Source organism: Ranitomeya imitator, chromosome 4 (genome assembly GCF_032444005.1).
Source record: "Ranitomeya imitator isolate aRanImi1 chromosome 4, aRanImi1.pri, whole genome shotgun sequence".
NCBI classification, from domain to species: domain Eukaryota; kingdom Metazoa; phylum Chordata; class Amphibia; order Anura; family Dendrobatidae; genus Ranitomeya; species Ranitomeya imitator.
In genome coordinates, this window is record NC_091285.1 from 390520149 (window position 1) to 390540579 (window position 20431).

Genomic DNA, 20431 nt, shown 5'->3' on the forward strand with positions numbered 1-20431 from the left:
GAGTCAGGAGTGGCACACAAGCCCAGAGGCCAATATTTATCTCCCACTGATTGATGTAGTGATTTTTTCAGGTAGATTTTGGAACCCAAATCAAGCTAAAAAAATAATAGGCTTTCTATGGCCCACAATTGGAGAGAGAGAGAGAGAGATGGCACACCCAGGAGTCAAGACTGGCACACAAGCAGAAAGGGCAATATTAATCTCCCACTGATTTGTTTTTTTTGTTTTTTTTTTTCAGGGAGACTTTAGAAAAAAAAAAAATAGAATAAAATGATTTTTTCAGGAAGAATTTAGAAACCAAAGAAAATAAAATGATTTTATCAGGGAGAATTTAGAAAACAAATAAAACAAAAAAAGGCTTTCTATGGCCCACTGAGTGAGAGATGACGCACACAGGAGTCAGGAGTGGCACACAAGCCCAGAGGCCAATATTTATCTCCCACTGATTGATGTAGTGATTTTGTCAGGTAGATTTTGGAACCCAAATCAAGCTAAAAAAAATAATAGGCTTTCTATGGCCCACAATTGGAGAGAGAGAGAGAGAGATGGCACACCCAGGAGTCAAGACTGGCACACAAGCAGAAAGGGCAATATTAATCTCCCACTGATTTGTTTTTTTTTTTTTTTTTTTCAGGGAGACTTTAGGAAAAAAAAAATAGAATAAAATGATTTTTTGAGGAAGAATTTAGAAACCAAATAAAATAAAATGATTTTTTCAGGGAGAATTTAGAAAACAAATAAAACAAAAAAAGGCTTTCTATGGCCCACTGAGTGAGTGATGATGCACACAGGAGTCAGGAGTGGCACACAAGCCCAGAGGCCAATATTTATCTCCCACTGATTGATGTAGTGATTTTTTCAGGTAGATTTTGGAACCCAAATCAAGCTAAAAAAAATAATAGGCTTTCTATGGCCCACAATTGGAGAGAGAGAGAGAGATGGCACACCCAGGAGTCAAGACTGGCACACAAGCAGAAAGGGCAATATTAATCTCCCACTGATTTGTTTTTTTTTTTTTTTTTCAGGGAGACTTTAGGAAAAAAAAAATAGAATAAAATGATTTTTTTCAGGAAGAATTTAGAAACCAAATAAAATAAAATGATTTTTTCAGGGAGAATTTAGAAAACAAATAAAACAAAAAAAGGCTTTCTATGGCCCACTGAGTGAGAGATGACGCACACAGGAGTCAGGAGTGGCACACAAGCCCAGAGGCCAATATTTATCTCCCACTGATTGATGTAGTGATTTTTTCAGGTAGATTTTGGAACCCAAATCAAGCTAAAAAAATAATAGGCTTTCTATGGCCCACAATTGGAGAGAGAGAGAGAGATGGCACACCCAGGAGTCAAGACTGGCACACAAGCAGAAAGGGCAATATTAATCTCCCACTGATTTGTTTTTTTTTTTTTTTTTTTTCAGGGAGACTTTAGGAAAAAAAAAAAAAGAATAAAATGATTTTTTCAGGAAGAATTTAGAAACCAAATAAAATAAAATGATTTTTTCAGGGAGAATTTAGAAAACAAATAAAACAAAAAAAGGCTTTCTATGGCCCACTGAGTGAGAGATGACGCACACAGGAGTCAGGAGTGGCACACAAGCCCAGAGGCCAATATTTATCTCCCACTGATTGATGTAGTGATTTTTTCAGGTAGATTTTGGAACCCAAATCAAGCTAAAAAAATAATAGGCTTTCTATGGCCCACAATTGGAGAGAGAGAGAGAGATGGCACACCCAGGAGTCAAGACTGGCACACAAGCAGAAAGGGCAATATTAATCTCCCACTGATTTGTTTTTTTTTTTGTTTTTTTTCAGGGAGACTTTAGGAAAAAAAAAATAGAATAAAATGATTTTTTCAGGAAGAATTTAGAAACCAAAGAAAATAAAATGATTTTTTCAGGGAGAATTTAGAAAACAAATAAAACAAAAAAAGGCTTTCTATGGCCCACTGAGTGAGAGATGACGCACACAGGAGTCAGGAGTGGCACACAAGCCCAGAGGCCAATATTTATCTCCCACTGATTGATGTAGTGATTTTTTCAGGTAGATTTTGGAACCCAAATCAAGCTAAAAAAATAATAGGCTTTCTATGGCCCACAATTGGAGAGAGAGAGAGAGAGAGATGGCACACCCAGGAGTCAAGACTAGCACACAAGCAGAAAGGGCAATATTAATCTCCCACTGATTTGTTTTTTTTTTTTTTTTTTTTCAGGGAGACTTTAGGAAAAAAAAAATAGAATAAAATGATTTTTTCAGGAAGAATTTAGAAACCAAAGAAAATAAAATGATTTTTTCAGGGAGAATTTAGAAAACAAATAAACCAAAAAAAGGCTTTCTATGGTCCACTGAGTAAGAGATGACGCACACAGGAGTCAGGAGTGGCACACAAGCCCAGAGGCCAATATTTATCTCCCACTGATTGATGTAGTGATATTTTCAGGTAGATTTTGGAACCCAAATCAAGCTAAAAAAATAATAGGCTTTCTATGGCCCACAATTGGAGAGAGAGAGAGAGAGATGGCACACCCAGGAGTCAAGACTGGCACACAAGCAGAAAGGGCAATATTAATCTCCCACTGATTTGTTTTTTTTTTTTTTTTTTTTCAGGGAGACTTTAGGAAAAAAAAAATAGAATAAAATGATTTTTTCAGGAAGAATTTAGAAACCAAAGAAAATAAAATGATTTTTTCAGGGAGAATTTAGAAAACAAATAAAACAAAAAAAGGCTTTCTATGGCCCACTGAGTGAGAGATGACGCACACAGGAGTCAGGAGTGGCACACAAGCCCAGAGGCCAATATTTATCTCCCACTTTTTTTTTTTTGTTCCAGTGAAAATTTATAAACCCAATAAAAAAAATAATAAATAGGCTTTCTAATGCCCACTATCTGAGAGACAGAGAGAGATGGCACGCTTAGGACTGGCACACAAGCCCAAAGGCCAATATTAATCTCCCTTTTTTTTTAAGGGAGAATTTATAAAACCAAAAAAAAATAAATAAATAGGCTTTCTATGGCCCACTATTTGTGAGAGAGATGGCACGCTCAGGACTGGCACACAAGCCCAGAGGCCAATATTAATCTCCCACTTTTTTTTTTTTTCCAGGGAAAATTTATAAACCCATTAAAAAAAAAAATAAATAAATAGGCTTTCTATGGCCCACTATCTGAGAGAGAGAGATGGCACGCTTAGGACTGGCACACAAGCCCAAAGGCCAATATTAATCTCCCTTTTTTTTAAGGGAGAATTTATAAAACCAAAAAAAAAAAAATAAATAGGCTTTCTATGGCCCACTATTTGTGAGAGAGATGGCACGCTCAGGACTGGCACACAAGCCCAGAGGCCAATATTAATCTCCCACTTTTTTTTTTTTTTTCCAGGGAAAATTTATAAACCCATTAAAAAAATAAATAAATAAATAGGCTTTCTATGGCCCACTATCTGAGAGAGAGAGATGGCACGCTTAGGACTGGCACACAAGCCCAAAGGCCAATATTAATCTCCCACTGATTGATTTATTGATTTTTTCAGGTAGAATTTAGAACCCAAATAAAGCAAAAAAAGGCTTTCTATGGCCCACTGAGTGAGTGATGATGCACACAGGAGTCAGGAGTGGCACACAAGCCCTGAGGCCAATATTTTTCTCCCACTGATTGATGTAGTGATTTTTTCAGGTAGATTTTAGAACCAAAATCAAGCAAAAAAATAAATAGGCTTTCTATGGCCCACTGAGTGAGAGATGACACAGACAGGGATGGCACTCTAGCAGAAATGTCAATCTTAATCTCCCACAAAAAAAAAAAAAAAAAAAACAGGGAGTGTCCTTCAATTACTATCTCCCTGCAGTAATCTCAGCCAGGTATGGCAGGCAGCAATAAGGAGTGGACTGATGCACAAATTAAATAAAAAGTGTGTACAAACCAAAAAGATAGCTGTGCAGAAAGGAAGGAACAAGAGGATTTGTGCTTTGAAAAAAGCAGTTGGTTTGCACAGCGGCGTACACACAGCAATGCAGCTATCAGGGAGCCTTCTAGGGCAGCCCAATGAGCTACAGCGCTGAGGGGGGAAAAAAAAAATGTAGCTTCCACTGTCCCTGCACACCGAGGGTGGTGTTGGGCAGTGGAAATCGCTACAGCACAAGCGGTTTGGTGGTTAATGGACCCTGCCTAACGCTATCCCTGCTTCTGACGAAGCGGCAGCAACCTCTCCCTAAGCTCAGATCAGCAGCAGTAACATGGCGGTCGGCGGGAACGCCCCTTTATAGCCCCTGTGACGCCGCAGACAGCAAGCCAATCACTGCAATGCCCTTCTCTAAGATGGTGGGGACCAGGACCTATGTCATCACGCTGCCCACACTCTGCGTTTACCTTCATTGGCTGAGAAATGGCGCTTTTCGCGTCATTGAAACGCGACTTTGGCGCGAAAGTCGCGTACCGCATGGCCGACACCGCACAGGGATCGGATCGGGTTTCATGAAACCCGACTTTGTCAAAAGTCGGCGACTTTTGAAAATGTTCGACCCGTTTCGCTCAACCCTATAGGTAACGTTTCGACCCACAGGGTCTTTCTCAAACCTTACTTAAAATTGTAGAAACAGAGCGAAGGGCAAAAATCCCTGGAGGGGTGTAGGAGTCCCTTTAGGGGCTATAGCAGATGAAACACTGGTATCTGTGGCGGTGGTGTGCCCAACATATCCGAGACCGCATCTCCCAGCATAAATCGACAATACACTGTGGACGCACATTACTGCCAATTCCGGCCCATTTCTTAGAATATAAACATCAGGTCACCCAATTGAAATATCAAATCATTGATCATGTACCTATTATGAGAAGAGGCGGGGATCATATTAAAAAACTGAAAGAACACGAAGCGTTCTGGATATATTCTTTACAGACCTTATCACCCTTGGGTTTAAATAGGGATTATGAGGTTTCTCATTAAATACCAATTACCCTTTTATGCAACAGAGTCAATATATTTTTTATCCTCTGATTACCTTTCCTCAAGGCTCCTTTGGGTATCTATATATGCTTATAAGGGTATGTGTCCACGTTCAGGCTTGCTCCAGGCTTTGGTCAGGATTTTATGCAGGTAAAATCCTGACCAAAACTGCACCTGAGGTCATTGGCAGGTCACCTGCGGTGTTCTTGCGTGTTTTGCTCATTGTAGCAATATGCTGCGTTCTGAAAAAACTCGCCACATGTGCGTTTTCGCGGCAAAAACGCATGCGTTTTTTCCTTCATAGTGGAGACGGGATTTCATTAAATCCCCTCCACTATGCTGTAACATCTGGACGCTGCGTTTTTGACGCTGCGGAAAAACGCAGCGTCAAAAACGCAGCGTTTCCTGAACGTGGAAACATACCCTAAGTGTTTGGGTTCATTTTTGTTGCTTTTCTTTTTTTCTTTCCTTTTCCCTTTTTTATTTCTATCTTTCCTTTATCATCTTCTCTCCCCTTTCCCTTTTTACCTTATTTCACTGTTTCCCATTTTATTTTACTGCTCAATCATTGTGTTATTTCACTTTGTACTCTTTGCATCTCAGCACGCAGGTGCAGAAAGTAGCTGATCCCTTTCTTCATCAGAAGGACCGGACGCATGCGCACCACCACAGGGACAAGCATTCCACAACATTCGGTGGTATCGGACTCACGTGTACGCACTACCAATCGCATCTTGAACTCACAACCCGGAAGTCTTTGGCTCCAGCACAAGCACGGTACACTTAAATAGCGCGCGCACGTCGTCTGTCTTTCACTTTCACTTTGGAACGCAGCTAGTCTCCACGTCCCGGACCTCACTTAGCTCCTTCTGCCCTGCTGGCCATGCTAACCGGATATCTTCTCAGATAGTCTGACATTTACCGATTGACCATTGCGATCGGTCTGCTATATTGATTTATTTATTGTGTGTTATATTTCTTTCATAGCGGGATGCCTGAATACTTACCCATATAGGGACCTATATACTAGTAAAGTATTCTTCTATTTTTTTCGTGTACCTTACACTTATGGATCTATCTCACAGTTTGAGTGGTCTTCCTTCTCCTGGGTCCTGAGCTCCTCCTTTCTGTGGTTGTAGTTATGAACTATATACTGTATATCGTTCAGATGTATTGTAAAATTCTTCAGTATATTTCTTCTGACCAGGATGGTCCGATTTTTCTTTTTCTTCTTCCTTTTTTTCTTTTCTTTTTCATTTCTCTGTTTTGGTTTTAATGCCACAATATATGTTATAATGGATGCCTTATTTTTTCTGTATGTTTCAGAAAACAGACGTAACTTGAGAAAGGCATAATAAGCCGAAACGTTGTGTAAACAGTCCGTGAATAACTTTCGTATCATCATTACCTGTGGCATCATATATGATAATCACTGGAAATTATTGATTATAATAAATAAAAAAAATCTAATGAACTAATTTTTTGAGTGCCGGAGTTCATCGTGGTTTATGAGACTGTAAATTTTCTCCTGATCACCGTTACCTTGTACTGTGAGCACCCCATAATCTTTTTGTCTAAAGGTACCGTCACACTAGACGATATCGCTAGCGATCCGTGACGTTGCAGCGTCCTGGCTAGCGATATCGTCCAGTGTGACAGGCAGCAGCGATCAGGCCCCTGCTGTGATGTCGCTGGTCGGGGAAGAAAGTCCAGAACTTTGTTTCATCACTGGATCTCCCGCTGACATCGCTGGATCGGTGTGTGTGACACCGATTCAGCGATGTCTTCGCTGGTAACCAGGGTAAACATCGGGTTACTAAGCGCAGGGCCGCGCTTAGTAACCCGATGTTTACCCTGGTTACCATTGTTAAAGTAAAAAAAACAACCACTACATACTTACCTACCGCTGTCTGTCCCCGGCGCTCAGCTTCTCTGCACTCCTCCTGTACTGGCTGGCTTACCCAAGTCTCGTAACTGCACCATTATCTGGGTGATCACCGACCATTTTTCCAAAATGGTGCACTTGGTGCCTCTTCCACGGCTACCTTCTGCACGGGCTCTGGCTATGTTGTTCATCAAACATATCTTTCGCCTACGCAGTATGCCAGACAAAATTGTTAGTGACCGGGGTCCCCAGTTTGCGTCTCGATTCTGGAGAGAGCTTTGTCGTCTACTCAGTATTGAGTTGAATCTCTCTTCCGCATATCATCCTGACACGAATGGGTTGGTAGAGAGTGCCAACCAGACCCTCGTCACACATTTATGACATTTTGTTTCTGCCAGGCAGGATGACTGGGCATCCTTGCTACCGTGGGCAGAGTTTGCACGTAACAACGCCATAGCCGACTCCACCGGTCTCTGTCCTAAGACTTGGGATCTGAGTCTGAGTAGACTACTTGCGGTCGACACCGCAACTGTGGTGTCAGCGTAACCCAAATAATAACTAAAGAATGCACAAGAGTGCACACACTGGCGGACGCCACTAACCACCCAGGCTTGGGTCTGTGAAAGCTCACGGCGCCGCACTGGCAGACTCAGCAACTAGACACTGTATTGGTGTGTAACGTGATGTTGGATAAGTTGGGCACTAGACAGCAATCATCCACCTTCCGCGAACAGTCATCCAATAGGGAGGGTTTTTCAAAGAACGACTTTCACTCACAACACACACACGTTTACAAATGTACACTAGCGCATGGCCGTGCGGTCATGCGAAGCTTATATAGCTGCAGCACGTTCAGGACCTTCCAGTAAAGGACCAATGGGAAGCTGCCACAGAAGTTTAGCACCTTCAAGACCTTCCTGGAGGACCAATGGGAACCGCTGCAGCATCTGAGCATGTGACCCTCGATCTCCAACGGGAGATCACACCCTGGGCATGCTCAGAAGGGAAAAAGCAGGACTTAGTCCCAAAAGCGTCTGCTCGCCGCTGCCCAGCACTGGCTTCAATGGCAGAAGCTGGAAAAGCAGCAGTAACCCTATGCACCGAGTGAGACTGAGCAAGACGCTGGGACCGACGTCTCCGCTGAGCAGACTCCACTGCAGCTGGAGAAGAATGGGAGACTGTAGCAGAGATGGTTCGAGATTCCCCCTGTGCAGAGGCGGGAACTCGACACCTAACACATACTACATACATACTACAAAATGCATACATACTACATACATACTACATACATACTTCATACATACATACATACATACTACATACATACAGACTACATACATATACATACTACATACATACATACATACTGCATACATGCCACATACATACTATGTACTACATACATGCTACATACATACTACATACATACTACATACAATACATTTATACATTATATACAATGCATACATATAGACATACAGTACATTAAACATAGATTACATACTCATCATCACTTGTCACTTTGTTCCCCGAAGCCAGTGTCATCTGTAAAAAATATTAAAATAACAAACAACCAATATACTCCCTGATCTGCAGAAATCCACGAGTGTCCCACGACGATCTTCCGTGGAGAACGGCAGCATCAGCTAATGCGACCGCTCTCCAGGGGCTCCAGGAACACTATGACGTGAGGAAGATAACCTTCCGCACTGTATTCCTCCACCACTGTAAAAAAAATAGTCCCTAGTCTCACTTTTGGCATTGCTGTTTGAGAAATTTTCCCACGCTGCAATTGCAAAAAAGTGAGACTTTGAAATATAGTAACCTCAGTGATGCACTGCAGGAGCCATTGTCTCCTGTCAGTGTGTCACTGAAGGTACTATAGAGCAGTGACATCACCCGAAAAACTGCATCCGCTGCACACGTCGTGCAGAAATTTCACAACGTGCGTCGGTACGTCAGCCCGACACAGTCCGGGGAGGAGGGGGCGGAGTTTTCGCCACACATGCACGGTAGAAAATGGCGGATGCGACGGACAAAAAAATGATCACTTGAATGTTTTTTCGTACTGACAGTCTGTAAGATGCATCAATTCCGGCACTTAGCCCCTCTCTTCCCACTCCCGTGTAGCGGTGGGATATGGGGTAATAAGGGGTTAATGTCACCTTGCTATTGTAAGGTGACATTAAGCCGGGTTAATAACAGAGAGACGTCAATAAGACGCCTATACATTATTAATCCAATAGTAATAAATGGTTTATAAAACACACACACACAAATTAGGAAAAACGTATTTTAATATTCTTCATTTAACCATACTTACCATACTTCAGCGCCTGCAAAAAAACATAAAATAATAAATCGTATACTACCTGTCCCCCGTAGTCCAATTAATAACGAATGTCCCACGATGATCTCCCCTATAGAACAGTGACATCGGGTGATGTCACTGCTCTATAGGACCCTCAGTGACACACTGACAGGAGACAATGGCTCCTGCAGTGCATCACTGAGGTTACTATAGTTCAAAGTCTTACTTTATGGCAATTGCTGCATGGGAAAATTTCTCACACAGCAATGCCAAAAGTAAGACTAGGGACTATTTTTTTTACAGCAGTAGAGGAATACAGTGTGGAAGGATACCTTCCGTCCATCATTGTGTTCCTGGAGCCCCTGGAGAGCGGTCGCATGAGCTGATGCTGCCGTTCTCCGCTTGAGATCGTCGTGGGCCACTCGTGGATTTCTGCGGATCAGGGAGTATATTGGTTGTTTGTTATTTTAATATTTTTTACAGATGACACTGGCTTCGGGGATCAAACTGACAAGTAATGATGAGTATGTAATCTATGTTTAATGTACTGTATGTCTATATGTAGTAATAATAATAATAATAATTTTATTTATATAGCGCCAACATATTCCGCAGCACTTTACAAATTATAGAGGGGACTTGTACAGACAATAGACATTGCAGGATAACAGAAATCACAGTTCAAAATAGATACCAAGAGGAATGAGGGCCCTGCTCGCAAGCTTACAATCTATGAGGAAAAGGGGAGACACGAGAGGTGGATGGTAACAATTGCTTTAGTTATTCGGACCAGCCATAGTGTAAGGCTCAGGTGTTCATGTAAAGCTGCATGAACCAGTTAACTGCCTAAGTATGTAGCAGTACAGACACAGAGGGCTAATAACGGCAGAAAGTGTATGAGAACATGTTGCGAGGAACCTGAATATGTTTTTTTTTTTTTTTTTGAATGTGCCACACAGGGATAGTTAGGTTAATGCATTGAGGTGGTAGGCCAATCTGAACAAATGTGTTTTTAGGGCACGCTTAAAACTGTGGGGATTGGGGATTAATTAATATGTATGTATTGTATGTAATGTATTCATGTATTGTATGTAGTATGTATGTATTATGTATGTTTTGGTTTTTTTTTTTACATTCAACACATTAGCCGGATGATGGGACTGCTACTGTCCCATCATTGACTAATGTGTCAATCACTGTTACTGTAGCAGGCATCTTCCGATGGGACTTGTTGTCCCATCGGACGATGCCTGCACACACACACAGACCCCCGGCAGACCGCACAGACCCCCGGCAGGCCCACACAGACCCCCGGCAGGCCCGCACAGACCTTCAGCAGGCCCGCACAGACCCCTGGCAGCCCGCACAGTCCGCCAGCAGCCCGCACAGACCCCCAGCAGCCCATACAGACCCCCAGCAGCCCGCGCAGACCACCGGCAGCCCGTACAGACCTCTGGCAGGCCCGCACAGACCCCCGGCAGGCCTGCACAGACCCCCAGCAACCCGCACAAACCCCTGGCAGCCCACACAGAGCCCCGGCAGGCCTGCACAGACCCCCGGCAGCTCGCACAGACCCCCGGCAGGCCCATACAGACCCCCTGCAGGCACACACAGACCTCCGGCAGCCCACACAGACCCCCGGCAGCCCGCACAGACCCCCGGCAGACCCGTACATACCCCGGCAGCCCGCACAGACCCCCGGCAGGCATGCACAGACCCCCGACAGCTCGCACAGACCCCCAAGAGGCCCGTACAGATCCACGACAGGCCCGCACAGACCCAGCCCGCACACACAGACACACACAGTGTCCACCCACGCACCGCCCACACTCTTCCCCCCTCCATAACAGGATGTAGAAGGACAGAAAGGGCTTTTTTACATTCCGATATTTGTGTCCCATTGACTTGCATTGGTATCGGGTACCAGTATTGGCGATATCTGATATTTTTTCGATATCGGCCGATCCAATCTGATACGATACTTCTGGATATCGGAAGGTATCGCTCAACACTACTAATGACTGATTAATTAAATGATAGTGCTAACAATAAGATAGTTTATTAATACATCTACAAGTTTTAGCCATTCACAGGGACCATATAAAACACATTATATGTTTAAGGAGAATATTACATGATCAATAATCTTGCCTGTTTATGATAGTTCTATTATTTACATTGTATGTTATTTTCATTTGAGTTAGAATAAAACAGAACATTTCTCACTGTGCATGGAACAGCATGTTTGACGCTCCTGGCTCCCATAGTAAATACTTGGAGAAGATTAATTACTTCTTGTAACATGCCAACATGTCAAGTCAATCTTTCCTGTTTTGTCAATCTGATACATGTGTATATATTTGTCACTTGTTATGGTAACTGACAATTGTTGCTAAAATTTTATGTGACTATTCATAACTATTTTTGTGCAAACCACACAGTATTTTCTTATAGATTTGGATGAAGTAAATATATTAAGATTTTACTGCCATAGTTCTCATTTATTCACGAAAACTACAGAATGACTCTATATGGGTATTGACTAGAGATAGGTGAATCTGATGGTAAAGTTTGGGATCCGTTCATGGACCCCGAGCATGGACTTCTCCCGGAAGTCTGTGTTACTGTTCAGGTTCAGCAGCCTGAACAAAGCTTCTTGAAAGGCTGTATGCAGCCAATCAACAAGTGTTTCCTGTGTGAGCACTTCCGGCCCCATCACAGCCATGTCACGTATTGCAAATAATAATGGTCGAGGTCAAATAAAATGACCTCGACCATGGTACTCATATAAAACAAAGTTTTTTATTAGAAAAATTACCTTATAAAAACAACATATATCTACTAAGACAAAGAGTACTGGACCATAACAAGGGACAATACTGCCATAGGCTAATCCCAAACATTAGGCTGATGCTTAAATGTGGATATGGAATGAATACCAATAAAGTGCATCCTATAAATTTAAAGCCCTTCATATATAATACATGCAAGAGGAGATCCACCTTAATATAGGTGTGCTCACAATATCTTCCCAATCATAAGGTAAGTAAACACTTATCCTTTTAGTATGGCACATAATCTACCTTCATGAATAGCATGTATATAAGGGGGTATAAATATATTACCTTGCAGTCAGCCACATGGGGAGATGCCTCGGCTTCCCTCTGCCCTGACGCGCGTTTCACACTGCTTCTTCGGGAGGTGTCCCTTGTTGTGGTCCAGTACCCTTTGTCTTAGTAGATATATGTTGTTTTTATAAGGTAATTTTTCTAATAAAAAACTTTGTTTTATATGAGTACCATGGTCAAGGTCACTTTATTTGTTTGATCAGGCCTTATGTGAGACACAATTATAAACATCTAAAAGACTACTTCAAAGAGTAGATAACTCCAATATTCCATGATGAGGTATTTCATTCAACATGTACCTATGCACATAAATATTGCCTGGCTGAAAAACTTTTACTTGCACCAGTGGAATACACCATACATACATGTAAAACAACCGCCTTATAAATAGTGGAGCACAGATAGTGTGACAGTCTCATAAATCATGGCAATCCTGCCGACAGATAGTATATTAAGAGTGCACACAAATGCATTGATACTGATCAGCCTAGTGTTTGACCTGAAGAGATGCCCACACCAAAACCACTATTTATAAGGCGGTTGTTTTACATGTATGTATGGTGTATTCCACTCAAACAAAATATCGCTATCCCAAGGATTCCGCTAATTGGAATTTTCCTTGTATAATTGTATAATGATATATGCAGCATTTGTGCTATGTAATTGAATTTGGTGCACATAAAAGTTTTTCAGCCAGGCAATATTTATGTGCATAGGTACATGTTGAATGAAATACCTCATCATGGAATATTGGAGTTATCTACTCTTGAAAGTAGTCTTTAAGATGTTTTTAATTGTGTGTAGTATCTCTGTGTGGAAATAAACTTTTGTACTTTTGTTGAAAAAATCTTTTTGTGGAGTTCCAACCTTTTTTGCATGTGCTTTCTTCTCTAAATATATAGTACACGTATTACATGCTTGGTAGTGAACCCATGATATTTAGCAATATATTATTTGATGGTGCCCACTTAAAAATCTTTGTCTTTGTATGAAGAGAGGAGGTAACGGCAAGCTTAGAAAGATGACAGTCCATTGAGGTACAAGGCCAGTTGACCTGAGGGTCACATCCTGGCTTCTCCGAACATCTTCATGGAGCCAGGCGACCAGCAGTTCCTAATCCTGGCTTTCTCCCAACGTATCCATGGTTCAGCAATGTTCAATGGAGCACATCTGTATTCTTCCAACCGGGGCCGAAGTCCCCTAGGCTGGCATCTTGTAGAATAATAAATCTGTGTCCCTCGTGATTTAGCCATGATGTATTGGCTGCTGTCCTGTCTCTGGATGTCTGGATGTTTGGATGTCTTGGTTGAATCTCTGGCTCTCTGTCTCTCTGTCTGTACAGAGGCATGTAACCTATTTTTACACTTAACAAGTTTCCTTCATTCAGTATTTACATAAAGGGTAAGAATGGAGACAAGATCAAGTAGCATTGCCTAATTATTTAATCTGTTTCCATAGTTTTTCCTCCTCTGTTTTCAATGTGAACAAATATCTGGCCTAAACAATGCATAGTTAGCATATCAGTAAAAATCACTAGTTATCAAGGATTAAAGCACAATATGGTATATCAAATATCAGCTTACAAGTCAATATTACAGGCTTACACAAGCAAAAGTCTGTTTTCTTGACCAACCAGAAATCAACACAAATTCAAAAGTCAACATATAGATAACAATCTATTCTTCCTGGCTTGCTAAAAATAGGCTTCTGATTAATTAAGATACAATGCTGTGTGTCCACACCAATCAGATTAAAGGTACCGTCACACTCAGCAACTTTTCAATGAGAACGGAAATGATCCGTGACGTTGCAGCGTCCTGGATAGCGATCTTGTTGTGTTTGACACGCAGCAGCGATCTGGATCCTGCTGTGATATCGCTGGTCGGAGCTAGAAGTCCAGAACTTTATTTGGTCATCAGGTCGGCGTGTATCGTCATGTTTGACATCAAAAGCAAAGATGCCAGCAATGTTTTACATGGAGCTAACAACCAGCGAGAACGATAAGTGAGTCGCCGTTACGTCACTGGATCGCTCCTGCATCGTTCTGGAGTTGCTGTGCTTGACGTCTCTACAGTGACCTAAACAGCGACGCTCCAGCGATTGGCTCATTGTCTATATCGCTGCAGCATCACTGAGTGTGACGGTACCTTAATTCTTTTTATATCTCTATAGATTGAGCATTTTTTAATGTGGTGATACCAAATATGTGTAATGTTTCTTTTTAATTGTTTTATTTTGAATGGGACAAAAGGGAAGTGATTTGAACATTTATATTTTTTAATATTTTTTAAAACATTTTTTTTACTTGGTTCAATAGTATCCAGGGGAGACTAGAAACGTATCACTTGCATTACACATAGCAGAGCTGCAGCCCTGCTATGTGTAACAGAAATGCTCATCTGCTATAAGCACCAATCACCGGGCAGCACTCTTAGCAGTTCGGCAATAATAACCACAGGGGTCTTGTGCAGACTATGGGTTGTCATGTCTGCCCATTGGTGCCCTGCGATCATGTGACAGGCGTGGAAATGGGTGAAGCTAAGTCACGCATCCAATTTGCGTGTGTTAAATGGGTCTTTCAGAGATTTACAGTAGCATTTAACTACTTAACAGCTGTGAGTGGATCGCAATTCCACCCATGGCTGTTAGAGGCACATGACAGCTGATTAGTGATGAGCAAGTATGCTCATTTTTTGAGTTTCTCCGAACATGCTCAGGTGGTCTGCGAGTATTTCGGCGAGCTCAGAGATTTAGTTTGTGTCAATGCAGCTGCATGATATGTGGCTACTAGACAGCTTGAATAAATGTGAGGATTACCTACTTGTTAGGCAATCACCACATGTATTCAAGCTGTCTAGCAGCTGCAAAGCATGCAGCTGCATTGATAAAAACTAAATCTCCAAGCCTGCCAAAATACTCAGAGACCACCTGAGTATGCTCGGAGAAATTTGAGTAATGAGCATACTCGCTCATCACTACAACTGATCTAATCAGCTGCCATGTGATGGAAAAGATGTGGGCTCAGCGCTGGAGGGGGCAGGCTACCTATGACCCATATTGTTGGGGGTCAAGTTCCCACCTCTGCACAGGGGTAGTCTCGGGCCATCTCTGCTGGGATCTCCCATTGTTCTCCTGCCGCAGTGGAATCTGCTCAGCGGAGACGTCGGTCCCAGCGTCTCGCTGAGCCTGACTCTGTGCAAGGGGTTACTGCTGCCATTGTAGCCAGTACAGGGCAGCAGGCGAGCAGACGTTTTTGGGACTAAGTCCTACTTTTCCCCTTCTGAGCATGCCCAGGGTTAGATCTCTCATTGGAGATCAAGTGTCACATGCTTAGATACTGCATCAAAGCACACTGGTCCTTCTGGGAAGGTCCTGTACATGCTGCAGCTATAAAAGGTTTGCATGACTGCACGGCCATGCCATAGTGTACATTTGAAAATGTGAGTGTGTTGATGAGTGCAAGTCATTCTTTAAACATCCCTTCCCTTGTGTATGACTGTTCGCATAAGGTGTATGTCTGCTATCTAGCACCTGGCTGAACTATCAGCATTATAACTTACATCCCTCCTTAAAGACCCTGAACTATTTTTTATCCCAAGAAAAAGTGTCAGGTAATTTTACCGGCGATTCAGGGTCCGCTAAGGATACATCAGAGGGGCCCCCTCCCGGGACCGAAATGGAGCAGACATCTGTAAAGCACCTGCCACATCTTTCTGCACCTGTTGGTGCGAGTGGACCAGGGCTTGCTGTTCCACAGACAGCTTCTGCAAAAGCTGAGAAAGATCATTAACCTGTCCCGTGAGAACCTGTAGCGGGTCCATGGCATACAAACACCACCCCCCACACCAGGGAGAAAAACTATCGGGTCAGCTATAATGTCACGATACCCGGTATAAATGCTGCAAGGGAAACTGCATCCAGCAGCAATGGAGCTGGACCACACACCGGGAAACGAACCTGATCACCAACGGGACCTTCCACATGAGACAGAGTGCTCAGGAAAAGCAAAAGCACCTAAGATCATGTGACAGAGTGGGAGGCAGTCAGGGGGCGGAGCCAGATGCCAGGAAACAGAGAAGGAACAAGCATAAAAGAATAGTGAAACAAACAGAGGTCGTAGCTAGGAGATTACAAGATACCAACAGGGAGAATCAGGGAATAGTCAGAAGCCAAGCCAGGGGTCAGTAATCCAGGAAAATGAATAAAGCACGTAACAGCAAGACACAAAGCAAGCCAGCACACACTTCAGAGATCAAGCATACAGACTGCAGAAAAACCTATAACTGACAAGTATACCAGGTTAGGAGCGAGTATAAATAGCACTCCCATCTTGAAAGAGAGGCTAACAACATTAACCCTGAGAGCACAGGACATTAACCTTGTCCTAAGCATGACAATACTCAGCAAAATGTAGCAAGTATTGAATGTTTCTACATTATCTATCAAGCTTTAATTTATTTAAGGCATTTTGGACAGGCTGGCCCAGACTCATAAATAATCACTAATCATATAAAGTGCAATATGCGTTCATTGATGTACTTGTTTAGATGTGTCAACAAACATTCTACCCTCACCAAACTAGTGCAAGTATGACTTTTCTGTGTATATAATATCATGCTATCTGTAGAATTTCACCTGTTTACACAGGGCAATGTGCTGCTGATAACAATGTTTTTAATGCCTGCATAAAAATCATTGTACCTGAAGAGCAAAACTTTTTTCATTTATCAGGTGATTTCCTATCTGTTTAGATGAGCCAATACTTGGGAAGAAGCATTCCTAGGAATGCTCATTCTCTAGTTATTGGTTCGCAAAAATGGGTCAGCAATTGTTTTCAATAAAAATGTATAACTAATGGTAAAGGAAAGATATATATCTTTGTACCGTGTTAGCCAGTAGATAGAAAAAAAATTAGATTTGAGAGTCCTCTGTGGTTTACACCTTTTAATGGCTAACTGAAAAGATGTTAAAAAATTGCAAGCTTTCAAAACTATTCAGGTCTCTTCATCAGTCACAGAATAACACAAAATATGAAGAGTCAAATATTTATATACAACAGGGGACAGAAATAATGCAATAGATAAAACAAGTGATGTGAAGCAGGACTGTCATTTTGGGAGAGGGATAAACAGTTTTGGCCATAAATATTGGAACAGTTCATAGATAAGAAGTGTGAACGTTTTATTGGGGTCTAGTTCTGTTGTCATTCCCCCACAAGGTCTGTGGAGCAAATTCCTTAGTTGATGTTGAAATACATAAATCAATGCAACACATTTATTCCTGCACTGAGAGTGTCAAAGGTTGTCATAAGATCTTTCTGTCTCTCTGAGATTTACCTTTTAATACAAGAAATTTCATATCCATGGTGCTGTGATCAGACCCCTAGATAGACATTTAGTAACATAGTAACATAGTAACATAGTTAGTAAGGCCAAAAAAAGACATTTGTCCATCCAGTTCAGCCTATATTCCATCATAATAAATCCCCAGATCTACGTCCTTCTACAGAACCTAATTGTATGATACAATATTGTTCTGCTCCAGGAAGACATCCAGGCCTCTCTTGAACCCCTCGACTGAGTTCGCCATCACCACCTCCTCAGGCAAACAATTCCAGATTCTCACTGCCCTAACAGTAAAGAATCCTCTTCTATGTTGGTGGAAAAACCTTCTCTCCTCCAGACGCAAAGAATGCCCCCTTGTGCCCGTCACCTTCCTTGGTATAAACAGATCCTCAGCGAGATATTTGTATTGTCCCCTTATATACTTATACATGGTTATTAGATCGCCCCTCAGTCGTCTTTTTTCTAGATTAAATAATCCTAATTTCGCTAATCTATCTGGGTATTGTAGTTCTCCCATCCCCTTTATTAATTTTGTTGCCCTCCTTTGTACTCTCTCTAGTTCCATTATATCCTTCCTGAGCACCGGTGCCCAAAACTGGACACAGTACTCCATGTGCGGTCTAACTAGGGATTTGTACAGAGGCAGTATAATGCTCTCATCATGTGTATCCAGACCTCTTTTAATGCACCCCATGATCCTGTTTGCCTTGGCAGCTGCTGCCTGGCACTGGCTGCTCCAGGTAAGTTTATCATTAACTAGGATCCCCAAGTCCTTCTCCCTGTCAGATTTACCCAGTGGTTTCCCATTCAGTGTGTAATGGTGACATTGATTCCTTCTTCCCATGTGTATAACCTTACATTTATCATTGTTAAACCTCATCTGCCACCTTTCAGCCCAAGTTTCCAACTTATCCAGATCCATCTGTAGCAGAATACTATCTTCTCTTGTATTAACTGCTTTACATAGTTTTGTATCATCTGCAAATATCGATATTTTACTGTGTAAACCTTCTACCAGATCATTAATGAATATGTTGAAGAGAACAGGTCCCAATACTGACCCCTGCGGTACCCCACTGGTGACAGCGACCCAGTTAGAGACTATACCATTTATAACCACCCTCTGCTTTCTATCACTAAGCCAGTTACTAACCCATTTACACACATTTTCCCCCAGACCAAGCATTCTCATTTTGTGTACCAACCTCTTGTGCGGCACGGTATCAAACGCTTTGGAAAAATCGAGATATACCACGTCCAATGACTCACCGTGGTCCAGCCTATAGCTTACCTCTTCATAAAAACTGATTAGATTGGTTTGACAGGAGCGATTTCTCATAAACCCATGCTGATATGGAGTTAAACAGTTATTCTCATTGAGATAATCCAGAATAACATCCCTCAGAAACCCTTCAAATATTTTACCAACAATAGAGGTTAGACTTACTGGCCTATAATTTCCAGGTTCACTTTTAGAGCCCTTTTTGAATATTGGCACCACATTTGCTATGCGCCAATCCTGCGGAACAGACCCTGTCGCTATAGAGTCCCTAAAAATAAGAAATAATGGTTTATCTATTACATTACTTAGTTCTCTTAGTACTCGTGGGTATATGCCATCCGGACCCGGAGATTTATCTATTTTAATCTTATTTAGCCGGTTTCGCACCTCTTCTTGGGTTAGATTGGTGACCCTTAATATAGGGTTTTCATTGTTTCTTGGGATTTCACCTAGCATTTCATTTTCCACCGTGAATGCCGTGGAGAAGAAGGTGTTTAATATGTTAGCTTTTTCCTCGTCATCTACAACCATTCTTTCCTCACTATTTTTTAAGGGGCCTACATTTTCAGTTTTTATTCTTTTACTATTGATATAGTTGAAGAACAGTTTGGGATTAGTTTTACTCTCCTTAGCAATGTGCTTCTCTGTTTCCTTTTTGGCAGCTTTAATTAGTTTTTTAGATAAAGTATTTTTCTCCCTATAGTTTTTTAGAGCTTCAATGGTGCCATCCTGCTTTAGTAGTGCAAATGCTTTCTTTTTACTGTTAATTGCCTGTCTTACTTCTTTGTTTAGCCACATTGGGTTTTTCCTATTTCTAGTCCTTTTATTCCCACAAGGTATAAACCGCTTACACTGCCTATTTAGGATGTTCTTAAACATTTCCCATTTATTATCTGTATTCTCATTTCTGAGGATATTGTCCCAGTCTACCAGATTAAGGGCATCTCTAAGCTGGTCAAACTTTGCCTTCCTAAAGTTCAGTGTTTTTGTGACTCCCTGACAAGTCCCCCTAGTGAAAGACAGGTGAAACTGTACAATATTGTGGTCGCTATTTCCTAGATGCCTGACCACCTGCAGATTTGTTATTCTGTCAGGTCTATTAAATAGTATTAGGTCTAAAAGTGCTGCTCCTCTGGTTGGATTCTGCACCAATTGTGAAAGATAATTTTTCTTGGTTATTAGCAGAAACCTGTTGCCTTTATGGGTTTCACAGGTTTCTGTTTCCCAGTTAATATCCGGGTAGTTAAAGTCCCCCATAACCAGGACCTCATTATGGGTTGCAGCTTCATCTATCTGCTTTAGAAGTAGACTTTCCATGGTTTCTGTTATATTTGGGGGTTTGTAACAGACCCCAATGAGAATTTTGTTACCATTTTTCCCTCCATGAATTTCGATCCATATGGACTCGACATCCTCATTTCCTTCGCTAATATCCTCCCTTAAAGTGGACTTTAGACAAGACTTTACATAGAGACAAACCCCTCCTCCTTTCCGATTTTTACGATCCTTTCTAAACAGACTGTAACCCTGTAAGTTAAC